The following is a 23120-nucleotide window of genomic DNA, read 5'->3' as shown; positions in this document are numbered from 1 at the left end:
AGCGGTAGCAGCGGAGTGTGTGGACTGCTTTTGCTAGTTAAAATTGCGAATAATGTCTTCGAGGTGGGGGCCACGAACGCTGCGCGCTTGGCTTGTTACCAACCAATTCAGACTAGTGATGACGGAATGAATGGCACTTCCTTTCCATCTATTGTAACAATGGATGAGACGTGCTTGCGGTTTTCGGTACTCAAACCATATACCTAAAGAAGCATTCACAAATGTAATAAAATAAAGACGTGATCGTTGTGAAAAACGTGTACTGCTGCACGTAGCTTAGGTTACGTTTTACAGCTTTCATGTGATTAGTTTGTGAGAAAATAGTCGGAGGTGTCATAACTTGAACGCACCTCATCATTATGTCAATCAAAATCACTCACGGAAATAATAACTAAAATATGTTCACTTTTTATCGTTCCCTGAGAGGAGGGGAGCGCGCAGTGTAAGCCCTGTAAAAACTGTTGCGCCGTCGGTGTGTCAAACCCGAGACTCCAGACGGCCGACCTGAAGCCAGCACCCACCACACCGTATTTTGTCAGAAGGCCGAGCAAGTTCAAGAGCGTCGAGGGGCGTAACAGAGTGATACAGTGGTATTCGGTAACATTGCTATATTCAGCTGATTTACAGTACTCGCTACGAGTAGCAAGTGTAACTCCTTGCTCCATTGTAGCCCACTCGAGGGAGAAATCGATACGTATCTATCACTTTCTCTAATATAAAGATTATCGCTTGTACAGGTTCATGCTGACGTGGATACATTTTACGAGCTGTGTGGCCTCAGTTCCATTTAAGAACACTGCCACTAGACAGATTTGGTATTTTCAAAGCGACACTTTGGGGCGGCTGGTTGGAAAATTTGTTTGTTGTTATATACGTTTGAATGTAGAAACACTTCCCGGCCGATGCACCATATGTGGGTGGGCGGGTGGAATTATGTTAATTTTACGTTGTTATTTATATAAAATGTTTGTAATGTAGTAAAGATGCATTCCTTGCCGTTTTACCATATGTGGGGCGGAAGGTGGTATTAATTGTTATATAAGTGTTCCTTTTATTTATGCTGTTGTTTTGCCGTTCTCAGCACTGGCTCTCTAACTACAATATTGGCAACCAGAAACTGATTAGCAAAACGTGAAGCCTGTAATTAGAATTCCTAGTGCCCACTTCATCTGAGAATACACTTATAGTTACAGCTTATAGCTCTGAGAATTAGGAGATTGTCTAGGTTTTATAATCAAAAACGGTCGTGAAAAAACGTTCTGTATTCTGAAAGTCACAGATGAAAACAAAAGAATCCACACAATCTAACTAACAGAGCAGTTCAGGGTCCAATGCGCTGATGCAACTATAAATGTCCAAATTAAATGTTTAAATGAATGCTCGCCACAATTTGATGACTAGGTTCATCAAACGCCACGCTAAATAATGGTAGAATGTTTGTCCCGCGGCGGCACGTGAAAATACGACAATACGCAAACTGGAGATCGATAATTAAAGTCATCCCAGAATTAACACTTCACTCAAAAATGATTTCATGGTTACGCGTATCCCGAGTAACTTAATACGGCATCCGAGGCTGTTTGTAGCAAGGACACCGACGCGACACGACTCCCAACACAGATGGCGTGCTACTCAGCGTCTGGAGAGAACTGGGGCCTTCCTTCCTCGCGCCGCGTTCTTATACACTCCTGGAAATTGAAATAAGAACACCGTGAATTCATTGTCCCAGGAAGGGGAAACTTTATTGACACATTCCTGGGGTCAGATACATCACATGATCACACTGACAGAACCACAGACACATAGACACAGGCAACAGAGCATGCACAATGTCGGCACTAGTACAGTATATATCCACCTTTCGCAGCAATGCAGGCTGCTATTCTCCCATGGAGACGATCGTAGAGATGCTGGATGTAGTCCTGTGGAACGGCTTGCCATGCCATTTCCACCTGGCGCCTCAGTTGGACCAGCGTTCGTGCTGGACGTGCAGACCGCGTGAGACGACGCTTCATCCAGTCCCAAACATGCTCAATGGGGGACAGATCCGGAGATCTTGCTGGCCAGGGTAGTTGACTTACAACTTCTAGAGCACGTTGGGTGGCACGGGATACATGCGGACGTGCATTGTCCTGTTGGAACAGCAAGTTCCCTTGCCGGTATAGGAATGGTAGAACGATGGGTTCGATGACGGTTTGGATGTACCGTGCACTATTCAGTGTCCCTCGACGATCACCATTGGTGTACGGCCAGTGTAGGAGATCGCTCCCCACACCATGATGCCGGGTGTTGGCCCTGTGTGCCTCGGTCGTATGCAGTCCTGATTGTGGCGCTCACCTGCACGGCGCCAAACACGCATACGACCATCATTGGCACCAAGGCAGAAGCGACTCTCAACGCTGAAGACGACACGTCTCCATTCGTCCCTCCATTCACGCCTGTCGCGACACCACTGGAGGCGAGCTGCACGATGTTGGGGCGTGAGCGGAAGACGGTCTAACGGTGTGCGGGACCGTAGCCCAGGTTCATGGAGACGGTTGCGAATGGTCCTCGCCGATACCCCAGGAGCAACAGTGTCCCTAATTTGCTAGAAAGTGGCGGTGCGGTCCCCTACGGCACTGCGTAGGATCCTACGGTCTTGGCGTGCATCCGTGCGTCGCTGCGGTCCGGTCCCAGGTCGACGGGCACGTGCACCTTCCGCCGACCACTGGCGACAACATCGATGTACTGTGGAGACCTCACGCCCCACGTGTTGAGCAATTCGGCGGCACATCCACCCGGCCTCCCGCATACCCACTATACGCCCTCGCTCAAAGTCCGTCAACTGCACATACGGTTCACGTCCACGCTGTCGCGGCATGCTACCAGTGTTAAAGACTGCGATGGAGCTCCGTATGCCACGGCAAACTGGCTGACACTGACGGCGGTGGTGCACAAATGCTGCGCAGCTATCGCCATTCGACGGCCAACACCGCGGTTCCTGGTGTGTCCGCTGTGCCGTGCGTGTGATCATTGCTTGTACAGCCTTCTCGCAGTGTCCGGAGCAAGTATGGTGGGTCTGACACACCAGCGTCAACGTGTTCTTTTTTCCATTTCCAGGAGTGTATATAAAGCCGCAGTGCGGACGGCTAAGGGAACGCCTGATCAAATCGGCTCTCCCGACTAGCCGCCGGACTAGTAATGCACCACATTTAGTTACCGAATAAATTATAGCTTCTTTTGCTGACAGCAGATGAAGCTCTCAATTTAAATGCGCATTCAGCAGACAGGTAAGTAATCATAATAAAAGTTTGATGTGGCTAAGTTAAATATTTTGGGCGAGAGAATTAATTTAATTACACTGGACGCAGTAGACGAGCTCTGAACTTGCCCTTTGGAGATATGCTATCACTATAGTGTTATAGTTATTTAAATGAAACTTCTCACATCTTTATGATTACAGTGGATCTCCATTCTACTTATATATAAACATCCTAGCCTTATTCATTAGCGTACTTAATCTATCTTGCTTCCTTAAGTTTTAAGACAAAAACCAGAAAAATATGAATTTCAACTAAAATCTTAATTTGTGAGATCGAGAGTACTGTTTCTATTAAATTATTATTGAAAAGGAATCTAAGTATAAATTTTTAAATCTCTAGCTCTTTTCTGTTGCGCCAATGATTTTTACAGAAAAATGTCCAAATTTCGAAAATGGTTAAAGTTATCGAACTGATATTCAACACATGTTAATTTAGTATTACTCCTGACATGCTAGAAACATTTTAGGTAATTTACTTGATTTTTAAGGTATTGCGCAACATTTATGACGTCAGAGCTAGTTACAGCGGACTGGCTGGCACACAATGGAAAGACTGATGTGCATTTATTACGGCGTGAGTAGGCTGCTTCCCTACATCACCCTCTACTTAAATTTTTTGTTTTTGAATGTTAATGAACGAAAGAAAATTTAATTACAAAATGGGAAGCAAGAGTACAGCTTAATTCCCTATGAGAATTTAAAATTGAAATGTAAACATATAGAAATATTAAAAGAAAACTGATTACCTACTTCAATTATTTAAATTACAGGCTTGTTCACTGCCTCTTACGCAATATTATCCCTCAAAATTTAAGCCAAATCAATGAAACACTTTGGCATACAGATTGCCTTAGACAAAGAAACACATAAAAATATGTAAAATTATGAAAATCTTAAATACATTAAATACATGCTTGCATACACAAATTCAAAGAAATTAAGTTATTCATGATACATAAACAGATGATTATATCTTAGCAGTCTTTTCTAAACCTGAAAGAGAATTTTACAAATCAATTTTACACACGTGGTTGTAGCCGCTTTGGCTGGCATTCTACACTTCCTTTCACAAGGGTAGAGGAGGGGAAGTTGCTATGGTGTGCATCCTTCACGTTCACTCTAAATTACATGGGGAAAGGGGAGGGGCACCGTGAGTTGTGTCCAAGTCACTCCACGCTTTCATGCAGCTGCCAGGCTGCCATTATCTGGTTTGTCCTGTAGAACAAACAAAAAGAGTGCCTCAGACTCTGTTCACTTAATATCTAAGGGTGGGTCACAATGAAATGGGGATATATACATTTTATCTTCCAATATGTTACTGGAACAAAGTTAACAGAACTTTTTCAATTTTACTCTCGTGGTTAGTTAACTGTCATGAAATCGGTAAACAAATGGCTCAAAACGCCATTAGTCACGTACTAGAGAAAATTTATGCTCAAGGCAAACAATCATAAATCCTATTTAATTTCAGTTTATTATTTCTGGGCCGGAACACTGAACCAATGCTCGGTACATTCCTGATACATTTGTATTTTATTCACTTAGCTGACATATCTTTGATTATCTTATTCTTAGAGATAGTATCAGTATATTTGATTAGTAGTTGTTTTCTCAGCTTCTTTGTACATGTGAGTAACTTTTGGTAATAGTACAGTTTTGAGTGTTCAAAACACACTACGTTCAGTTGACTACTAGATCCACTTATTGGTCCTCTGCTGTTGTGTCAGTTTCACATCTGCAATTATGTACTTACTTCATCGAAGTGTACTTATGCTGAGCTATAAATAATGTTTCGCATCTGCCATTATGTTACTCAAATATGTTGCTAGTGTATGTACTTATTTAACACTCACTGTATTAACATTTAAAGCACTGGACAGCACATTTATTTCATATCTATAGTGTATTGCCGCTGATTAGTTTGCTCACGTGGCAATCCATTTCCACTCTTTCGGACGCTGAAACCACAGGTAGTCTCTCTCGACCTACCACTAAAGTGCATCAAGTAATTATGGACGAGCGTAATGCTAAATTCCTTAAACCCATAGGACAGCATGAGCTGCTCTGTCTCATCTAACATAAGGGTACCTATGGTCGCATTCACGCCTCCAACTCATAACCTCAATAAGTGTAGGTGTGTCCTGTTACACACTACACCAAATAACGGCCAGCTCCAACCTTATAAATACTTCAGGGAATTGTCCTTCACGTCTCAACCACAAACACTACTCAATTCTATTACACTGTCATTCCTTGCTACACAAGGTGAGTTCATGTTTACAACTTATCTGCATATTTTCATAACACTAAGCAATCTCTTTTACTATTAATTAATTAGCTCTACAGCATACAATAGGTTTCACTGCCACTTCAGATCCTGCTTCAACACGAATTTGTACATCCCTTTAAAATATTATTGTGGGACCATTTCCAATAAAACAACACTTTTTACTCACAGTATTACCAGGTTTCCATACATACTTGTTACTCAAATACATTTGTATCTTACTTACTTCATACTTCTCTATTGTTTATGTCACTGTTAGGTTTGTCACAGTAGGTACATATATTTTTTTTCACTAATCGGTGGATAGAATGGTTACAGAACCCATGGCTTGATAACCATGACGGAAAATTTTTGTATTGGAAAGAAGGGGTCAAAATTTTTGTAGATAGGAAAGATGAAGAATGAGTGAGACCTGAAATGGAAAGAAGATCTCACAGAGCTGGGACTGCACAGCTGCCACACTGTGTAGAGGTTACAGAACAACCTCCTCCCTACAGAATTCATTCGTTTCAGAAAATTTTCGTATTTGGAAAGAAGAGGTCGAAATTTTCAGTGGATAGAAAAGATGAAGAGTGAGTGAGACCTGAAATGGAAAGAAGATCTCACACAGCTGGGGCTGCACAGCTGCCACACTGTGTAGAGGTTACAGAACAACCTCCTCCCTACAGCATTCATTGGCTACCTATGAATTTCTTTAGGTCGATCACGTTCCTGAGACCTAATACCTTTTTACTTTTAGGGTACTCTAGCCTATATGCATTGGCAAGTGGTTTTCCTATGATCCGAAAGGTCCTTGGTATACGAACATGAATTTCTTTGTTTCTGCATTTATTTTCTTTGATTTTTCCTTGGTTTTGACAAGGACTAACTAACCTATTTCAAAACTAGTAGGTACAGCTTTTGCATCATGACGCTTCTTCCTTTCCAATGCTCTTTTCCTTATATTTGCCCTAGCCTTCAATTTCTTCTCGTCTGTGGATATTTGCGTTAGAATAGGGAATTCCATCATGTCTGCAATCACATTGTGCGGTTCTTGGCCAAACATCAATTCGCAAGGTGCAAAACCAGTTGCATCATGCCTTAAGTTGTTAATTACATTCTCAAAATACTTAATGTGCTCTGCCCAACTTGAGTGTTTCCGAGCACAATAAGTTCTGCAAAGCCTATTCAGTTCTCTCATAATACGTTCACTCATATTTCCTTGGAGGAAATACGCAGATATTTTCAGATGTTTCACGCCGGCCTTATCTATACATTCCTTAAATCTATCAGAAGTAAATTGAGGCCCATTGTCTGACAGCAAATTCTTCGGAACGCCAACGTTCACGAAGAAATCTTTTTCCAACCTTTCAACCAATGTTTTTGCATTTGCTCTTTTAATTGGGTATAGCTTAACATATTTACTGAATCCATCCACAACAACAAAAACATGGGTGCAACCATCTCTCGAAACAGGAAAAGGGCCAAACAAATCACAAGCCAGTAATTCTAGGGTTTCAGTTGGCTCTACGGAATGCATATCCCCTTGTATTCGGGTGTTAGCAGCACGGACTTTCTGGCACACTACACAAGATGCTAGACGCTTGGCCACACGGCGCTACATGTTGTCAAACACAACCTTCTCTTTTAATTTTGCAATTCACTTCTTTGCACCGTAGTGCCCATACCTCAGGTTTACATAGTCGATTAGTAAGTCTACATGTTGTGAGGGGAAGCACAGCTTCCACTCAGAAACACCTACCTTTTTCCTCCTAAACAGAATACCTTTATGCAAACAATAGTATTGCGAAACCTTTGGATAGTTCGCATCTCCTAAATAGCTCTTCACTAATTTCAGCTGGTCATCTGCATTCTGCTCACGTCTCAAGTTCTTAATCACCCTCTTTAATGCACTTTCTTCCTTTACTTCGTGCAACGCAAACATTCGTACTTCACTTAGGTCTGTTGCTGTAATTCCCTCGTCATCACAGAGCTCCGCACTTGTAGATAACCCATCAGCAACCAGTTTGTCTTTCCCTTGAATATATCTAACCTCAAGGTCAAACTGCTGGAGATACAATGACCATCTTACCAAACGAGCATGCCTCAACTTACGGATCTTTAAAAAGGTCAACGCCTTATGGTCACTGTAAACAATTATCTTGTGACCCAATAGATACTGCTCAAACTTCTGTACCCCAAATACAATTGCCAATGCTTCCAGTTCTGAGATGCCATAATTTCTCTCTGCTGCCTGTAAAGATCGACTTGCGAAAGCTATAGTCTTGTGCACTTGTTCGTTCTCTATTTCTACTTGGAATATCTCCACAGCTATACCATAGGATGATGTAAAATAGGACTATTAATTAAAGATTGTTTAAGCACCTCAAACGCCTGTTGACATTCTGCTGTCCAAACCCAAGGGGTATTCTTTTTGAGCAGGAGGTGAAGACAGGGCGCATTAAAAGCCTGATCACTAACAAAACGCATATAGAAGCCGAAAAGACCGAACATCGCTCTCAACTGCTTTTTGTTTCTGGGAGCCTAAAATTTTTCAGTGACTGCTAGCTTGCCTGGGTCAGGCACAATACCTTTTCCACTTATCATATATCCCAAGAAACCTCTGTCTTTTCAATCTTTAGTTTCATGCCACCTCTCTCAATATCCTCTAACACTCCCTCTAATAAAGCTATGTGATCTTCCCAGGTAGGAGTTGCTATTGACAGATCATCTACGTGGACTGTTATTTTATTACTTAAAGCTGGTCCTAAAACATGGCACATCACACGTACGAAGGCACAAACAGAGATATTATGTCCGAAAGGTACCACACGGTATTGGTAATAAACTCCTTTGTACAAGAAAGCTGTGTACTTCCTTGAACTTTCCGCCAGTGGCAAATTCCAATATCCACACGTGATGTCCATAGAAGTTAAGAATTTTACTCCATGGAAGTTTTGCAATAACTCGTCCATGTTCTGCGGTCTATCACTTTCCCTAACCACTATTTCATTCAACCAACGAGCGTCCAAGACCAATCTGACACTCCCGTCTCTTTTTGGTACAACAACAAGAGGATTATTGTACTCACTGACCGCTTTTTCAATCACACCCCACTCTACCATTCTCTGTATCTCCTTTCAAACCGCCTCCTTCCTAGCTACATATATTTTGTATGGCTTCCTGAAATACACTTGGCCAGGTTTCACCTTTAATTGACGTTCCTAACCTTTGACCACGCCAGGTCGATCTGAAAATACCTTATGATGCCTTTTTGAAACCTGTCTCAATTCTTCCTTCTGATTAGCTGAAATTTTATCGATTTCCTGCAATTTAGCTTCTATTTTGTCCAAAATAATTGCTTCTTCTTCTTCTGTGTTTAGCTTACTTGTACTAAGATTAACACTTTCGTCCCAATATCTCCTATTTTTCAGAATTCGTATAGGCAGCTCCCAAGTTTCATCATTAGTTACTACATGTTTATCACTAAAAGGTACTTTAATTACTCCGGTTATTGGCAAGACCATTTTTATCTTTCTTCTTTCAAAGTCAACAACACTCTGATATTTCGACAAGAAATCTATGCCAATTAAAAGCTCAATACTGAGATTGTTTACAATTAAACATGGATGATCAATTAAATTACCATTAATGTTAAAGGGCAGCAAAGCTTATTGCTTTACCGTTTTTGACACCTTGCCAGTAGCACCAATTATTCTTAGTCCTGATACCCTCATTACTGTAAGCTTGTCTTTACCAGGTAATGCGTCAAAGAAGGACTGAGATATCGCACTCACCTCACTTCCACTGTCTAAGAGACAACGTACATTGATACCCAACATATTCACTATTATTATAGGGTGGCTTATTCTAGGTTGTACAGGTGGTTCCTCAAACTCATCCAATAGTTCCTTTAGGATTTGTCTCCAACTAAAGTGATCGACATCTGTCTTCATTACATTTAGGTCAAAGTGTGTTGGGGTTTCCTGAATTACATTTTCAGCTGCCTTTTCCAGTCGGTCTATTAATTTTAAATCGAAACACCGCAGGACTTCATTACATTCAGTTTGCTGAACATGACCCAAATTACTGTAGTCTGAGCGATTCTGCGCTTCCAGACCAGACATAACGCTAGTTGCAGCTAAACCACTTTTACTATCATCGTCGGGTTCCTTCTCCAGTGACAACTGGTCACAGCTACTGGGTTCAGCGACCCCCAACAGGCTACCCTCTACATTCTCACTTACCTCCTGTCCTAAATCTATTAGTACAGTATCAACATCCTGCACAGGCACTTTAGATAAGAGCACATCATTCTCATCGTAAATATAAGCATGAATTTCTTCTGCTTCTTCACCTGACAATTCAGTATTTTGTAGCTCTTCCCTACCATTACACTGCTGCGCCTTCTCTTTCTCATCCCACTTAGAAAGCGTCTCTAACACGGTATCTATCAAATACTGTGAGTGATCTAATATTTCTGTTGTATCCTTAGATGCTACCGACACTTCATCCACATGTTCAGTTTGAGTATTCTGATCTGTCTTACCAATTCTCTTAACTACTGGCTTAGGAAAAGTAACCGCCTGGTGAGCGCCAGTGTCCTCATAGACGGGAACTAGTTTTCCTTCCTCGGCCTACTACTGTTTCCTTTATTTGTATTATAGTTAACTGGCACAGAATTGCTTTCCGCGCTGTTGTTTACCTGCTTAATTTTGTTTGGAACAAAATTACTATCATTTGGATACCATTGTTAGTTCTGATAATTATTTCTCCAATTCCTACCTCTCTTAGGATGGCGAACACCTACTGTTCTGATGTTTACATTGTCATTCTGCTCTGTTATTAGCATTTCTGTTATTACGTGCTTGCTCCTCATTGGCAGTAACACGTTCTACACGTTCCAAATACTCAATGAAACGATCCAGATTGTCTCTAGGGGCAGATATAGTTCTAGTTTGCCAATACCATGGCAGTTTGGCTTCAAGACCTAGTATTATCATTTCAGGTTTTAGCTTTTGGTCCAAATGTGACAAACGTGAGATCCATGACCTGGCAAACTCTTTAATAGATTCCTTGCCTGCATTGAAGCGTTTTCCACTCCAAAATTCTCTCAACACTTTATTTTGCTTATTACTAGACCAATACTCATTAATGAAAGCTATTTTAAATTCTGCTAATGTTTTACACTTCCACATAACATCAGCTGACCAACGCATGGCGTCACCTGCTAAATGGCTTCTAATAAATGAGATTTTATCTCGTTCAGACCAAGTTGGTGGAGTCACATCTTCAAAATCGTTCCAGAAATCTAGCGCGTGGATATTTTTATCTGGATCGAACCGCAAGAACTGCCGACACCCGATAAAAGCGGCGTTTGCAGCTACAACTTGTTGTATACTACCATTATCAGAAGTTACTGAAGCTACTTTATTCTCAATGTTAGCAATGTTAGTACTAATGTTTTCTACTCTCATTTCAACATTATCTACTCTTTGCACAATATGAGTAGTATCCGTTTTGATTACGTCTACTTCTGCTTGACATATGTGTACTTTTATATTAACATCTTTAAATCTATCTGAGCACAGTTCAGATTCCGCCTCGATCTTTTCTGTTAACTTGTGCTCCAGCTTCGCATCTTCCATTTGGAAGTCTTTGCGAACCTCAGCAACTTCGGATTTTACTGTTTTATACATTTCAGAAAATTGTTGAGCAACCTTTTTCTTAATATCCTCATGATTGTAATCAATTTTATAATTCAAACTGTCCAGATTCTCTTTCAACTTATTGCAACCAGCCTTGAAGGTAACGTCCATTACCTCCAATTGTTTATTAAAATTTGTTTGGCTGGCCACAACCTCATACTTTAATTCAGCTGTCATTCTAGCATTACTGGCTGACATTTTTGCATTACTGGCAGCTATTGCTTGTAATATAACATTTAAATCAATAGCCCCAGTGTCTTTGGGTTGCTCACTAGCTGGCTTTTTATCACACTCAGGTGACGAAAAACTAGCTCCAACACCAGAACCATCAAAACTAAATGAAACTTCTGTTTGATCAGTCATATCTAACTTCTCCTGTTTAAACTCTACCACCTCTGATGACTGTTTCGTTTTTAATTCATCAGAAAAACCATCATCCAATAAATTAACAATTTCTGATTTCAGCTTTACTACAGGGGTCTCTATTATTGCATCATTGCCCCTTTTTACACTACTGTCAGGAGACAATACTTCATATTTCACTTTAATATTACTGTTTTCATGCATATTTACACTTGAACCGTTGTCTGAATTTACAGTTCCTTCAACAGACATAGGTTCTGATTTAAGTTTAACCTCAGTTTCTTTTGGCGGTTCCATTGCCGACAGTCTTTCAGTGCAGGTTAGTAAATTTTTTAACAGCTTTTCACTTAACTTAGTTCCTTCTGCACGACGTATGGCGTTTCCAGCGTGGTGTACCAGGAATACTGATGCGACGCAGCTCGCCGAATTGCAGACGGCACTCTGACGGCTGTTGTGTGTTTGCGTGGCTCGCAACTGCAGGCGCAGCTCCAGCTGCTCCGGCGGACGACTGTGGTGAGGCGAAACTGGCTTCTCGTGATGTCGGCAGCGCTGCTAGTCTCAGTGCCAGCTTCGTCAATCCAGATGCGTCGTTAATCCAATTGCGTCGTCCACATACACACGTCACACTTTCACTGCTCTATTACTCAGTTGCGTGTCGCATTTCACTCGCGAATCCCAATATTTAAAAATCACTTTCACTTTACTCAGTTTCTTTCCTTCCCCGGCCGATGCACCACATGTGGGGCGGCTGGTAGGAAAATTTGTTTGTTGTTATATACGTTTGAATGTAGAAACACTTCCCGGCCGATGCACCATATGTGGGGCGGCGGGTGGAATTATGTTAGTTTTATGTTGCTATTTTTATAAAATGTTCGTAATGTAGAAAAGATGCATTCCTTGCTGTTTTACCATATGTGGGGCGGCAGGTGGAATTAATTGTTATATAAGTGTTCCTATTATTTATGCTGTTGTTTTGCCGTTCTCAGCACTGGCTCTCTAACTACAATATTGGCAACCAGAAAGTGATTAGCAAAACGTGAAGCCTGTAGTTAGAATTCCTAGTGCCCACTTCATCTGAGAATACACTTATAGTTACAGCTTATAGCTCTGATGAATTAGGAGATTGTCTGGGATTTATAATCAAAAACGGTCGTGAAAAAACGTTCTGTATTCTGAAAGTCACAGATGAAAACAAAAGAATCCACACAATCTAACTAACAGAGCAGTTCAGGGTCCAATGCGCTGATGCAACTATAAATGTCCAAATTAAATGTTTAAATGAATGCTCGCCACAATTTGATGATTAGGTTCATCAAACGCCACGCTAAATAATGGTAGAATGTTTGTCCCACGGCGGCACGTGAAAATACGACAATACGCAAACTGGAGATCGATAATTAAAGTCATCCCAGAATTAACACTTCACTCAAAAATGATTTCATGGTTACGCGTATCCCGAGTAACTTAATACGGCATCCGAGGCTGTTTGTAGCAATGATACCGACGCGACACGACTCCCGACACAGATGGCATGCTATTCAGCTTCTGGTGAGAACTGGGGCCTTCCTTCCTCGCGCAGCATTCTTATATATAAAGCCGCGGTGCGGACGGCTAAGGGAACGCCTGATCAAATCGGCTCTCCCGACTAGCCGCTGGACTAGTAATGCACCACATTAAGTTACCGAATAAATCATAGCTTCTTTTGCTGACAGCAAATGAAGCTCTCAATTTAAATGCGCATTCAGCAGACAGGTAAGTAATCATAATACAAGTTTGATGTGGCTAAGTTAAATATTTTGGGCGAGAGAATTAATTTAATTACACTGGGCGCAGTAGATGAGCTCTGAACTTGCCCTTTGGAGATACGCTATCGCTATAGTTTGGTAGTTATTTAAATGAAACTTCTCACATCTTTATGATTATAGTGGATCTCCATTCTACTTAAATATAAACATCCTAGCCTTATTTATTAGCCTACTTAATCTATCTTGCTTCCTTAAGTTTTAAGACAAAAACCAGAAAATTATAAATTTCAACTAAAATCTTAATTTGTGAGATCCAAAGTACTGTTTCTATTAAATTATTATTGAAAAGGAATCTAAGTATAAATTTTTAAATCTCTAGCTCTTTTCTGTTGCGCCAATGATTTTTACAGAAAAATGTCCAAATTTCGAAAATGGTTAAAGTTATCGAACTGATATTCAACACATGTTAATTTAGTATTACTCCTGACATGCTAGAAACATTTTAGGTAATTTACTTGATTTTTAAGGTATTGCGCAACATTTATGACGTCAGAGCTAGTTACAGCGGACGGGCTGGCACACAATGGAAAGACTGAAATGCATTTATTACGGCATGAGTAGGCTGCTTCCCTACAACACGTCCAAGGGGAAGTACTCAAGCACTTTATTTGTCATCTACCTCGTGAGACCGTAGATATTTTCCAGTAAGACACTAGATTTTTGGAATGTATTTGCGTTTTCAACTTGTTCTCACATTTCATCATTTATGGAAAGCTTTCGTTGCCTTGTTTGATTCATTGTTTCAGAACCATATCAAAATAAAAAATGTACCACTCTCAAAAACCTGCCGCCCAGGGCAGCGGCACGGTTCACAGCCTCAGCCCCGTCCTACAACTGTGCCTGAGTCATAGAACAACGTCTATACCTAGTTGATAGCTGTGTTCGATGATGCTGTAGCAGGTTTATCATAGATTCAACTAGTCACTGTGTAACACTGTTATTGATATTACCTATACTTACCTTATCTGTAAAAGAATAGAATAATTATAACCTTACTTGTATTACTTGTTCATGAATAGGCAAACTTACAAGGCAGTCCCTACGGAACGAAACTGGCTTGGTGGGAACAGAAAGGTTGGATTTGGGTATCGAACTGCGAGGCTCGTTTGTGGCAAGACTTAGTCGTGTATTTCATCTTTTGAACTAAACGAAGTGAGCAAAATAGCATTATTACGTAATACAGCCTGGGAGGTGGAAGCAGTTTGGTTTTTTATTCATGGCTTAGTTTGGTTACCTCTCTACTACGAAAATGCATCACTAAAAAGAGAATTTTCAGACCTTGTTCTACAGCAAGAGCCATGGACAACTATCCGGCTTATTTGAGTAGCCACAGGAGACACACGTTACCACCACCTTCATCTCAAATTATGAGTTGAGCAGTGTATGGTAGTGTGAATCAGTTATGCAATTTCTTTTTCAGTCTTAAATTTGTGTTCTTTATAACTTGTATCGAGCATCCATACTTCACCCTTAGTCACTTACATAGGCAGGGTCCTGTTCCAAGTGCTACAACATTTCCGAGTATCCTATTTCACTGAACTGAAAAAGTAATTCCCTTCTTTAACAAACGCTAATGAACTTTGTGGAGTAGAAAATTTGATAATTTTTTGTAGTCGGAAGTACTCCATGTATTTTTCATAAAACGATGATTAAAGTGTCATCAAATTACAGTTACAAAGAGAAGATTTAAAGTATTCATCGTATAGAGTCTTCTTATTGAAGTCTCAGTTCAGTACTAGAGGTATCGGCAAAAACTGTTACGATTCATTGTAATTACTGGCTAATAGTCTTTAAGGGCCACCATAAGGATTAAATATTTGCGGGTTTGGAAGCAACAGTGTTTAAAATTTCATATGCATGTAGGTAATAGTGTTTCTCTTATTGTGTTGTGACTCAAATGTGCAGCCTTCACCTAAGCCAGTTGATAGATTGGTCTATGGGTTCCCACATTAATTGTTGAGCCATATTTAAATTTAATATTACAACTACAGCATTAATGAAGTGTATTCTTAATTCCCTAATGTTTGTGTGCTGTAATAAGCTACTGGCTACAACCACTGAAAATATACCAGAGCTAGGTACGACGTGTCCAAGTTAGTAATGCTCCACAATTAGTAAATCTTTTATTAATAATGATCATTACTTTGTTTCTTTATTATATAGATAGTAAGTGTTCCTGAGTGGCAGTTGTTGCAAAAACGACTACTGTTCCTAGTGTGTTGTTAATGCGAAACGTACCGTTACATTCCTTGCTAAAGTGTGCTACTGTCTTCTATATTATTTGTCCAACAGAATTTCAGTATGAAGTTCAGAAAATCCCAATAATTAACTTTCTTTATGAACAATGCTAGTGCTTGGTAGAACCTGTCAATTTATGCTGGTGACCATTCCCCTTTACGCAGTTTCATTCATTACATTTACTGGCTCTAATCCCGTTTCTTCGGCTACTGCTTCTGACATCTTTCCATGAAGAACGATCACTGGCAAATTAAAATCCTTTCACAAGAATAACATTATGAAGCTATTGCTAATTTAGTAGTGGCCGGTAGTGTTAAACTTCGCTTTCTCCTGTGACAGGACTAAAATGCTGGCTGGGAAGTATGTTACAACTGACGTAGAGACTATGGAGGTCAGCAGCACGGCGCGAAAGTGTTTTCACTACAAGTGAACTGGGCGCACACGTAAACTCTCTGGAAGAGATAGTTAGTGTGCAGTCCTAAAGCATCGGCTGCGCACGGAAAGGCGCAGCGCCGTGAAACGGCATTCAGAGGGCGCTGACCCGTGCACAACGGAAAGAGCGATCTGCGCCACACTTCCAGGAAGACAGGGTTCTGTGCCACCTGTTACCGCTGATTTCAGCAGCCGCCCATCTCTGTCTGGCCCAGTTCGGTGGCAGACTTGAGAGTAACTGTACTAATAGAAGAGAGCTTAGACAGGCAGTAAACTACTTGTGTGTAGGAGGCACAGGAAGCATAGGAGACAATTTATGTTTCTTTCCTTAATAGAAATAAAATTTTCTGTTAATTAGAATGTCTTTTGTACAGATGATTTGGATTCCTGTCAGCGACCATCGCAACTTGTCTCCTTCCTAGTTTGTATCTATGCTGACTCCCACACTAACCAACACAACAGTTAGGAAAGGAACTAGATCCCTGTTTGCTGCCACAGCACGTAGCGGTCCGTTTCACCACTGGCAGTGGAATGCCAGGTTACAGAATACTAAGACACCAGCGACAAGGGGTAGATAATATTCCACCGGAAGTTGTAAAATACTGTAGTAGGAGGATGTGCCAACAGAATGAATATTCACGTCAGTGTGTAGAATGTATGAGACTGGGGATATGTAATCAGACTTTCGGGAAAATGTCATACACACAATTCCGCAGATTGCAAGATCCAACCAGTGAGAGAATTATCGCACAGTCAGCTCAAAATTTCATGCGTTGAAGGAACTGAAAACAATAACATACACATGAATGGACAAGATAATAGGTAATCTGTCATATCAAGATCAGTTTGCCTTTAGGAAAGGTAAAGGCACCAGAGACGCAATTCTGAAGTTGCGGTTCATAACGTAAGCAAACCCGAAGAGAAATGAAAACACGTTCATAGAATTTGACAACCTGGAACAAGAATTCGACAATGTAAACTGGTATAAGATGTTCAAAATTCTGAGAAAAATAGGGATAAGCTATGGGAAAAACTGGGTAACATGTACAAGAACTAAGAAGGAACAACAAGACTGGAATGCCTATAACGAAGTGCTCGGATAAAAAGGGTGTAAGACAGGGATAAAGTCTTTCGCTCCAATTGCTCAGTTTTCACATTGAACAAGCTACGACGGGAGTAAAAGTGTCAGTTTGTGCTTAAAATTCAATTATAAAATTCGCTGCTGACGTTGCTATCTTTAGCGAGAGTAAAGAAGAATTACAGAATATGGTGAATGGAATCAACAGTCTGACGGGTACAGAATACTGATTCAGAGTAAATCAAAGAAAGAGGAAAGCAGTTAGAAGTAGTAGGAATGAGAACAGCGAGAAAATTTACATCGAATTGGTGATCAAAAAGTAAACGAACTCTGTTACCAATGCAGCAAAATAACCCGTGATGGACGGACAAAGGAGGACAAAAACAGCAACTAACACTGGCAAACATGGCATTCCTGGCAGTTTTCTAGTATCAAATATAGACGTTAATTTGAGGAACAAATTTCTGAAAATGTATGTTTGGAGCACAGCATTTATGGAAGTGAAACATGGACTATTGGAAAAGCGCTACAGAAAGAATCTATGCATTTATGAAGTGATGCTGCAGAAGAATGTCGAAAATTCAGTGCATTGATAAGGTAACGAATAAGGAGCATCTCCGCAGCATCGACGAAGAAACGAATACGGGAAAACACTGACAAGAAGAAGGGACGTAATGAGATGACAGGGGTTAAGATATCAGAGAACAGCTCTCATGGTAACAGAGGGATTTGCAGAGGCTGAAACTGTAGACAGAGACTGGAATACATCGAGAAAATAGTTGACGACATTTTATGCAGTTGCTACAGTGAGATGAAAAATTTGGCACAAGATATGCAGTCATGGGGTGCAGCATAAAAAGTGTAAAAAAAACTGACAAACTCGCTTTACGTGCACAATATTACTTACCTATGGAGTGCTACAGGCATCAGAGTCTCAATGGAGTCCATAATCGCCCGCATCTCGTGGTCGTGCGGTAGCGTTCTCGCTTCCCACGCCCGGGTTCCCGGGTTCGATTCCCGGCGGGGTCAGGGATTTTCTCTGCCTCGTGATGGCTGGGTGTTGTGTGCTGTCCTTAGGTTAGTTAGGTTTAAGTAGTTCTAAGTTCTAGGGGACTTATGACCACAGCAGTTGAGTCCCATAGTGCTCAGAGCCATTTGGAGTCCATAATCCTAACACTGCAGAAATTGTCACCAGCTCCACAAGCAGATGAGCTTCCTGTTTACGATTAGTCTTATTAATATTGCCCCGGGAATCACTTTGAATATGTTACTAGTGATTATTGTTTGCGTGATTAACATGAAAGTCACAGCAGCTATCCCAGACTGAAAACTGAATAACCGCTAATGATGTTGTGCGGAAGGTGGAAGGATCGTACAGAATTTCATAACTAATTAATTACACAACGGGACGTGGGAGAACTGCACCACTGGCAATGCCATCACCAAATCAAAATCTAACAACACAACAGTTATTACAGTCACACACGTCTCAGAAATTAAGCATCTTAAGAGTAATAACAGTATTTAAAAATCAAAATATTTTCTCCAAATTGCACTGACTACTCACTTCCATTAAAGGACCACTAAACGCCATTAGGTTATTTAAGGGAATTGCAATGCTTGCTCCTCCTATTACAAATGTGTAAGTTGTGGTTAGCATGAATTCAGTTGAAGTAACCTTTAAAAACGGTTCATAGACAATTGAACTACCGTCTTTTGATTAGTTAGAACGTGGCTTTAAAATAGATAAACATAGCCTCCGTATCCAGCATAGATTTGAGGAACCCTGTAGATCACTTTTAACATATTTATTTCCCACGATTACTTCTGAATAGAAGCTGATGAGGCAAAATTAAATGACAACTACCCACCGCGAGAATGAAAGCTGCCGGTTGGTTTTGCCGATATGTGACGTTATATATATTAAAAGAAAGTGAAAATGCGGGTGACATATTGGGAAACCCAACAGTACACGACATATTGGTACACACTGGTGCCTAGGAACGAATGTGTCGGCTACACCGAAGCTTATTTTCTGTTCGCGACCTACTTTGTTGTGAGCGTTTATGGAAGATGGTTCAAGGACGGTGAAATCCACCCCTTGTGACAGAACATCGAGGTCAGAGGCTTACACGCTGTGCGGTGTAGGATAGGTAGTGACAGACCCCAGATGTGGCGAGAGAACAGAATGAATCTACATCCACAAACGTTACGCAGCACACTTTTCAGCAATCATTTTTTGACATGGGACTCCGGAGTAGATGAGCCACACCTGTTCCCACGTTGACTAAACGAAATAGTCAAGGTTCAATGTGCATAGAGACACTGAGTCTGACCTATGGATCAATGGAAACGTGTCACCAGATCTTGTGAACCACGTTTCATTTCTAACCAGGTCTATGGTTGGGTCAGTAAATGTCATCATCCAGAGGAACTATAGATCGAAACATACCCTGTGCTAAGGAATCGGGCAGATGGGGCAGTGTTATGCTATGGGAACATTCACTAGGCATTCTGTAGAACCTGCGGTAGTAATCTAAGTTGCCATGAGAGGTGTGCTTTTCGTGACAATTACTGCGGAACACCTGCACTCCTTCATATTTGGGGCCTTTGGTGACGGCGGTGGCGTACTGCAGCAGGCTAGATGCCGTGTCGAATGAACAGACTCTTGCTGCAGTGCTTTCAGGGCCATAATAGTGAGATCACGTAATTCGGGTGATCTGAACCTGGTGTAATACATCTGGGACACTAACGGGTGCCATCACTGCGCCCACCAACCTGTAATTAATAGCAAACGCATATACCACCATGAACTACAAAGGTCTTAACGAATTCAGCTTAAGCAAATTTGTTGCTGATTTTCGTTCCAAAGATGGATCAACATGCTTTCAAGCAGATGGTCATAATATTTTGGCTCATTGGTGTATGTATGTTCCTTCAGAAGCACAGCATGTCTGTCAGATACTGGATCGTGATTATTGCTGTAGCCGTCCGGTTACTGTCAGATGAAAAGTTAATGAATAATGATGTAAATGTATGTTATTCAGGGTGAACGGATACTTACTGTGAGGTCGTGGCCATTGATGACCTTGCTAAGTGCAGTTACGCATGCCACGTGATTTTCGTTATACAGTTAGAAGAATGACACGTCCACATCCAATTGTGCGTCTGAGAGTGAACACACGCTAGAAACCAACTAGTAGTGTTTACTGGAGCACTTATTTAAATTATGATGATGATGGAGTCCCATACTCCGTGACAGAGCGTAGGGGAACGACGCGGGAGACCTGCACCGCCGTACTAGGCTAGGTCCTAGTGGAGGTGGTTTGCCATTGCCTTCCTCCGACCGTAACTGGGATGAATGATGATAATGAAGACGACACAACACCCAGTCATCTCGAGGCAGGGAAAATCCCTAACCCTACCGGGAATCGAACCCGGGACCCCGTGCTCTGGAAGCGAGAACGATTCCGCGAGACCACGAGCAGCGGACTCATTTAAATTAACAAGCCCGTTGAAATTATGTCATATATTAGATATATAGATGATGTATTGTCCACGTAGAATGAGTCAGTGACCAAGCAGTTCGGAGAACACGTGCTCACATTTTGCGGGTATGGTCTGGTGTCGAAAGCTGTACCATGTGTAGAGTCGAGGAACTGGGCAACGGCGTCTAGTACTTGCGACAGCGCTAGACTAGCGGTGTCCTATACATGCGTCGACACTCGTCACCATGGTTGACGACATACGGAGGTTTGCATCTGGTCGTAAGTGGCGCACGGATAGCCAAATGGTAAGGCTGCCGCTCACGATAAGCGCTAAACCTATTCTACAGCTGATGGTTGTTCATATTCACAATTGCGAATGCATTTAGTGTATGGACGTCAGTTAGAGCTACAATGGCGGTGGCGGCAGCGTCGGCATTTGGCAGTAATGACCTAGCTGCTTAGGTTTTCCGTGATTTCCTTAAATCGCTTCAGGCAAATGCCGGGATGGTTCCTTTGAAAGGGCACGGCCGATTTCCTTCCCAATCCTTCCCTCACCCGAGCATGAGCTCCGTCTCTAATGACCTCGTTGTCGACGGAACGTTAAACACTAACCACCACCACCACCTAGTGCGCTATGGGCAGTGATGAATCGATTCCGAACTCCAGGCATACCGTGGCAGCTGATGAAAGAACTGAGGCAGCTCAGCAGACGATGAACGGATGGTTGATCTGGCCACAAGGCAGCTGAATCCGATGGATCCCTGAAACACCACCTCGATACCGTCGTGGCTGGGTGGGTGCTTATATAATGTTCATGCACATTAATGTGACCATCACCTAAGTTCGATGTCAGAGTGCAATAACCACTCATGGACGGCAGGTGGCAGCACCAGCAGTAGAGGGCATATAAAGCATGTTGGGGAACGTGGAAACCACTGCAGTCATTATCGTAACGTGTAAATGGAGTGATTTATCTGATGTCGTAAAGGGCGTGATCTTTGACTTTCGCGTCAACGGAGGAAGAATTCCCGCAATGGCTAAGTTTCTAAACTGTTCGCCTGCATCTGTGGATTAAGTAATCCGTCCACGGTAAAAATGCGCTATCGAAAAGCGTGGTGCACCACGGGCCGTTGGTAACAGAGGTGAACGACGGCTGCGGAGATGTGTACTGGAGAATAAACGTGAAACTGTTGAGCAACCGTTCAGCTAACTTCGCTCCATATGGGTCTTAACAACAGGCGCCTGCTTCATGCACCTATACTGATGCTATTCATCAGCGACAAAAGCTGGAGTTTGCACACCAGTACCGCAACTGGGCGTAAATTGAGTAGCGCCAGATGCTTCATCGGATGGATAGCTGTTGGTGTGTACGACGTGAAATGTCTGAAAGCAAGCACCCTGCTTCAGTAAGGGAGGGTTATGGTCTGGAGAATGTTTTCGTGACATTCCCTGGGTGATCTTGTCATCGTGGAAGACACAATTCATCAACAAAAATTTGAGTCTATCGTAGGGCACCATGTCCAGCCGTACATGCAGTTCGTTTCTCCTTGGAACGATAGCGTCTACTAGCAGGAGAATGCAACGCAGTGCACGTGCGTGGTTCGAGGATCCCCAGAAGGAATTTATCGTACTCCCTGGCCGCCTGATTCCACGGACTTAAATGCAGTCGACAATCTATGGGACCACCTCGACCGGGCTGTTTGCGACATGAATCCTCAACCGAGAAACATAGTGCAACAGTCCATGGTACTGGATTCGGAATGGGTCTAGCTCTAATCCCTTGCTGCACATTTCACTCTCCAACAGGTGGTTATCCAAACTTTCGATGTGGTTCACAATAGTGTGACTGGACTGTGTAAACAACACACCGGTGTCTCTTTGTTTTGCAGCTGCTTTCTGTGGCCTCCAGTACGGAGACCGTTGTAATGTGTTGCGCTTTCGTGTCATAACACCTTAAACCATTTTTTTTTTTTTTTTTTTTTTTTACCGGGCAACCCAAACAATCTTATTTTGTTTCCGTTTTTTTTTTTTAGTAAGATGTGGAATATCCTACGATTACCTCTTGTATCGTCGCCAATTAATGCGCGATAACATTCGCTGCTATACAACCCGCAGTATTGGAGCCGGAAGCTGAGAAAGAAATCGCCACTTGTGTCTTAGCCAATGAGTCATGTACACCTGCTACTACGGCTGCGTGATAACGGATCCTGCGTCACTTCTTAGCGACCGTACATTCACCACCTATAAGAACCTAAATAAATGGTATTATATATTATTCAATCATATTCAAAATCTGTACACTACCTTTTGACATTCAGGATTAGATTCTATCCAAATTTTAGCTTTATAACTATCATAGTTTCGGAGACAAAATAATTGCTAAAAAAGTAAAAAACCGACACTTAGGAAACTAAATTCAATTAGGAAATATAATAGTCTAT

This window comes from Schistocerca serialis, chromosome 5 (genome assembly GCF_023864345.2).
Source record: "Schistocerca serialis cubense isolate TAMUIC-IGC-003099 chromosome 5, iqSchSeri2.2, whole genome shotgun sequence".
NCBI classification, from domain to species: domain Eukaryota; kingdom Metazoa; phylum Arthropoda; class Insecta; order Orthoptera; family Acrididae; genus Schistocerca; species Schistocerca serialis.
This window is presented reverse-complemented; position numbering follows the sequence as displayed.